The 6,357-nt window shown below is 41.8% G+C and overlaps 1 non-coding gene across 1 annotated transcript; it reads left to right on the forward strand.

Annotated features, from left to right (window-relative positions):
• The first annotated feature begins 6,284 nt into the window (after positions 1 to 6,284).
• On the forward strand, positions 6,285 to 6,357 carry Trnak-uuu. The gene has a single exon. It is a non-coding gene; the product is annotated as a tRNA-Lys (tRNA).

Genomic DNA, 6,357 nt, shown 5'->3' on the forward strand with positions numbered 1-6,357 from the left:
TTAGAAACACCATATAAAAGACACGGGGGGTGCTTTGTGGTCTAGTGGGTTGAAACCCCAATTTTGAACTTTAATTTCTTTGGCAGGGAATCTTCCTCGAGTCTCACACCGGGAAAGACTTTTCCAATGGTGTACCTATGTATCGACTACGTACCGTGCAAGCAAGCGCCATGGCGTGTGGCACGGGTTAATTCCAATACATCATTTTTCCCTCGGACTATTGTGGATAGCAACGTTGTCTCAACTAATAGGAATAAAGGCATCACTCAATAGGATGACTTATTGCGTGTGATATTTTTCCATAGTTCCAACCTCGCACGTATTTTCTATAGGAATTATTAACCATTGGCAAGTTACTTATATGAATATACATGTATATTTTGCTAGTGTGCGTAATATTTCTATGACCGTGCTCATGTGGCGGTCCTCTTGCATGCTGCATTTTGGTGATTGGTCACCCCCTGCCAAACACCCTAGAGGTTGCTTTGAGCAATCATGTTATAAGCCGATGTGAATTGGGCGGTCCCGACGTAGGAGTCAAGGGAACTGCATAGAGGAGGCACAATTCCATCCCATAGAAGCCTGATTTCTGTTGCCACTTCGTATTTTAAACGGTTTTCAAAAATGTCCGTGGGGTGGTGATGAGTGCAATGCGGTCAACTTTTTCACAATATTTAGAAGTATAATATTTATCATTTACGAGGAATTGCATTTAAATGTTATAAATTCGATAGATCACATCGTCATGTACATACATTTCGGTCAACACCCCTAATTATACCTTATTTCCCCGTGAAACTCGGATTATTTTGTCCATCAGCTACATACGCTAGTGGCGGCTTCAGTAAGCCAATTTAAATGCGCGGTGGTTGACAACAGGGGCGCAGCTAGGAATTAAGGCTAGGGGGGGTTTCAGGCGCAACTAATATTGGGGGGGCTGCGGGTGTGGTATACCGGCCAGGGTAAGCGGGAGGTGCGGGGGTCCTTCCTCAGGAAAAAATTAAGATGAATGGTTTAAAATTGTGAGTTTTACGGCCTTCTGCGGGATATTTTATGAATCCTCACACTATTCTGTAAGCAATATAAATCTAGTTAAGTAAAATAGGTTTAACTAAAAATTTCTCTGTGCTCTGGTGGGGCTGTGTGGGGCTGTTTTCCCTTCGCTGCACATGAGGATCCTCTTTTGTACGATTCGTGGTAGAAATCCTAGCTGTGTTCCCACCCGGTGGGCCCGAGTTCAAATCCCGGCAGCGGCAGAGAATTTTTAGAGACTGCCCGATCCCTGTTGAATGTTGTGTGGAGGACATTTCAAGCGCAACACTCCGTCCGTCGGATGGGACGTTAAGCCGTGGTCCCCGTGGTGCCTTTCGTTAAGAGCAGGCTAATGCCGACGCCGGGTTTCTCTCCACCCTTCCTCACCTACCCTTCCCTCATGGCGCAAATGACCTCAGTTGTGCGTCGCCTCCTCCAAATACCATACCATAATCCTAGCTGTGGGAAAAAGACTTTATAGTAGCTGCACATGCAAGTCCTGTGAAAGAAGCCTCCATAATGTGAGAACACCTGTGGAGGTTGGGTTTGTTAATGACCACCCCGATGACTGGTAAGCCCTTCTATTGTCTCGTGGGAGGAGGGCGGATGGACAATGGGGGTCTGAATGGAAGAAGCCGAGGATCCGTGAAGCGATGTCTCCGTCGCGGATTACTTCTTCTGCGGGGCCAGCGGACGAGTCCCATCCGTTTACTCAACTGTGTCATTAGTGACTCATGCGAGCACATGGCCCTCTTCCTCCCAAAAGAGACACTCCCCCAATTAGCTTGACCATGAGCTTGCGCACCGATAGTAAATACAACTCTCCCTTTTCTGTCGGCATTCCTCCGTCCGCAAGGTCCTTTGGGGATTGGAGCTGTGGCATTGCGAAAGATGATGGTCGTCACTTGGTATATCTTTGGTAGGTTTGATTTCTGTCTTGACACTCTCCTCACGGGTGGTTATTACATCTACTTATATAGATGCAGTATTATGACTGCCGGCAGTTGGCTTAATTAGCTTACCGCCTGCCAAATATTCTGCAGCTATAACTCCTAGAGATGCCCTGATGAAGATGGACAGTGGATACGAAACCGTAGGGCGGGCTCGAGAGGTTACAACCTGGGCCGAAGTCTCAAGCTATAAGCCTATCACCTCTGCACTGCAAGAGAGGGGAGGACGGGAAGGAAAAAGGAAGGAATCGCCGCCGGGATAGGTGCCCAACGACGCCTCCTGGGAGTGGATAGGGAAGGAAGGGAAGGGACGAGGAATCCCGCACCGTCACAAAGGCGGGCGGGTCCTTCCATCAGCGAAACCAGCCATCAGCCATTGCTATTCTAAGAATTTTGGAGGATTATCCTATGAGGAAGAATAATCCAACGATCAAATCGTTAGATGATGACGATGGACAGCTCGTTCATTGAAATTTTGGCCGAGATGGAGTTGGAGAACCTGACCCGGTGGAATTCCCGAATATTCTCCTACGATTCGATGCGCCGGGAAAGCATAGGATCATTCTTCCTAGAGTACCTATTTATTGAGTATCTTTCGACGACATTTATTTAGAATGCCTGTACCTATGGTTCCTTTTAAATTAAAAATCATGTATATAACTGTATTTATATGCTACTATTAGGTTTCATATAAAAATATGGTACTTTTCCAAAATAAACATGGTTTTTAGACACTTATTTGGCTAATTGGACTGAATAACATGAATGATATAAAATGAATGAATAATGAATGGTAACAACGGATGTTTCATTGTAAATTCCAGTTACTCCACTGTAATAATAGCATTTAAAAAGCTCGGATTTGTTTTTCTCTTATATTGAGCCTTCAAAGGAAAAATTATCGCTACATCAACCATGACCATTCTGCGATTATTCATCATCTTACCCTCTTATCAAGCGGTTCTCTCGATTGTGGCTCCAATTCATTGCGAAAATGGCTGTTAACTTCAAATAAAGTTCTCACGACTTTCAAAACAGGGTACGCGAATTTTGCAGTTTTATCAATATACTGTAAAACCCATTTCCGACCACTGAATGACTGATTAATACAAATATTTAGAGAGAATGGGGCGATATACGACCAAATTCATAGAATCGACTCCCTCTATCAGCCCAGCAGATCCCCTCCAACGAGCGAAAATGAGTAGGATTAATAACTCCACAGAGACTGCTGGCAAAGCATCATGGATATTATTCCAAATGAAAATTATCATTTTCATAAAGCAGGTTTAGAATTTAGTCGTCCGGACTGTACGCCAGGTTTTTTTTGTACACTTCAATGCTAATCTTTGCCACATATTAGCTTCTTTATGTTTATTTCTTACGTTGACTCGAGCGATCAATTCTGGGTGGGAATTCACACGAAATTGGCAAATATGTACGGACGTATCACTATATTTTTCATACTATGCGGTATAGGTGTAGCACCTGTGTTTCCTGCCGTTTATTAGTGAACCCCTAATCAGCATTCCAGAGGTGGCATGTATGGTATTGTAGAGCTGTCTTCAAACACTTTATTAGGCATGTCTATTGATAATTTTATCTACGTACAATAGGGTAGTTTCCTTCATCAAAGAAAACGAAAGGCATTGATTGCGATTCGTTACCCACCATTAGTGTATTCATAATACACAAATTATTTGGTTTTTGAAATACCTACCGGTTTAGACGAATGGCAAGGGTCAAATTTTATCCTCATTTGAAAAAGGCCAGATTGGCGCCCATGCGATGTGACGTCACAGGGACCTAGACGCTATACGAGTAGATAGGAGTTTTACATCGTCTGAGATTACCAATGCATGCATGAGGCACAGGGCTCAGGAAACATGTCTTAATAATCACCTATTAAAACTGGCTAAGTTCGGAAAGTTTTCTTCGTTTGATAAGGTATTAATAAACTTTTTTTAAGCCAAGCGCTACCATCCAGCAAGGTACTCAGCTATCCGCTAGCATCCTGCGACGTATCAGCGCTAAGCCTCGCCTCAAGGTCACCTCACCGGGCGGGAGGGGGAACCAGAAATACGACGTACGGAGAGATTTCCCGGCATTCATACTTAAGCGTCGCGTTTTCGCGCGCTTGAAAATTTTCACTTTTCATTTAATCGCGAAAAATAGATGTTGTCATTTAAAAATCTAAAAGCGTGAAATACGTACTCCAGGAGTAATAATCTTTCGATTAAAGCAATAAAAAAATAATAGGAAACCACCCTATTAGATTTGTTAAATTTACATTGTAAACTATTGCGCGTGTCATGATGTCTCAGCTTACTAAATATAAATCAAAGAAAAACAATAAATGGAAAACGGTTTATTCAGGAGTAAAATGACAAATTCGCCGCCATCTCTAAATGAATTCAGAGTTAATTTTAAATATATGCTCAAAACCTTCAAAATTAATTTTTCATTCCCATTTGGAATACTTTTTAAATAGTTCTCCGTTCACGGTACCATGCACTTAAGTCCTTGGGAGAGCTGAGACTTCCTCAATTAAGATCGAAATGTAGAATAAACGAAATCCTCCTCCGGCGATTATAGCAAGATAACTTGACGATGAATCTGGACAAGATAACCAGCGGAAATATACAGGGAGAGGTTACGAGATGCACGTGCGACCAATCTCATCCTTCTTCCGGACATGAAAAAAACACCATGCTTATCCACTGAAAGTAGTGATGTGTTTTCGTAAATTTTTATTCATCATTGAGACGTAATATCCGGTATGAAACTCATTCGCGGAGTTACTAGGACTAATATATTCTTTATAAACTGTAAACAGATTTAAATGTAAACTTTTAATATAATTTAAATGCAAAAAATAAAATGTAAAAAAATGTGATTTAAATGTAAAAATGTTAACAGATTTAAAATGTCACTTTTTCCGCGTTTGATAGCGAGTAGAGACTGTTCAGCGTTAGGACTTATTCTTAGAAGTAGGTTTTTTTTGTTGACTGGTGGACTTATTTACTGACTATGTATCACTTCACGCATGTTGCTGAATTTTCTTAGTATTTAATAGCATGTTTTGCTTGCTCAAGTTTCATAGACAGATTGCCTTCATAAGTAGAATACAGATTGATCCAATAGATAATGTGTGATACAGTGGCATAACTATGAAGCTATTGGGGGGGATGTGGGGATAGATTCCCCCAAAGCCTCAGGGAAATATTATTTTTAAACTTTTGTCTAATTTTGACATCTAACAATCGCATCTGCTTAAAGTTAAGTCTGTAGTAACAAAATGGTGTAAAGTTTACTAGGTAACATTTATTTCCAGGCATGTCATTTTTCAAAACTTTTCCCGGATGCCTGGGGGGGGGGGACCCCACAACCCCAGGCCATCCCATCCCCCACAAAACATGTCCTTAGTTACGTCAGTAGTGTGATATGTAGCATACATGTTACGTAGTGCATGTTTGAGAAGATAAATTTCAATCCTCTGGTTCATGTTGATGATGGTTCCACCCGGCCAAACAACTCCGTAAGTGGCTTGCAGCGTAATATGTAGATGTAGATAAAATTCTTGTGAGAGAATTCGGGGTGGGGCGAGGGATTACGTCAAAAAGATGCATCACTCTGTCTTTTTTCGTGACGTAACACTTGTTTGAAACTACAGCTATTTTATAAAAATATTCTAGGTTTATGCTATATAGAGAAGACTTTTTCCGACATCTACCTTCATCTCAATGAAAAAAACAACAGTATTTCCCCTGGTGTAAAGTGTTTCAACTTCAGCTACAAGTATAAATTGTTAAAAGGTTTCACCCAATAAATTCCTAGATAGGTATCTCAAGTTCATAAAAAGTGATTAATTCCCGAATCAGAACAAAAATGCTATCAGTCGAGTGGACAGTCTTGTAAAACATAAGTTCTCCTCCTGAGTGTTGTGCCTAAAGAATTACCGCCTGAATTCGAATACCTAGCTCAAAACCGCTAAACTCGCTCTAATTTTAAGCTTTCTTCTATTCATTCCGCAGTGTGCGACATAGTCTTTCTATAGAATGGGACTCAGAGATGGTAAAGAGACGTATATGTATCGATACATTTTAACAAAATACGCCAACATGTTTTCCTGCGAAGCAGTTGCCGTTTATACGCGTTTGAGAACCGCCAAGCAGCAGGCACACAGAGCGTGTCCAACGGCATGGAAAACCTCGTGCTCCCTCTTTCCTTTGCGCGGGTCTTTTTTTCCTTTCCAGCGACTCAACCCAATGACCACACGTCAGTCCGCTTTGGTCGATATGAGCCCGGATAGCTCAGTCGGTAGAGCATCAGACTTTTAATCTGAGGGTCCAGGGTTCGAGTCCCTGTTCGGGCG

The sequence above is a fragment of the Ischnura elegans genome, chromosome 8, assembly GCF_921293095.1.
Source record: "Ischnura elegans chromosome 8, ioIscEleg1.1, whole genome shotgun sequence".
Lineage (NCBI taxonomy): Eukaryota > Metazoa > Arthropoda > Insecta > Odonata > Coenagrionidae > Ischnura > Ischnura elegans.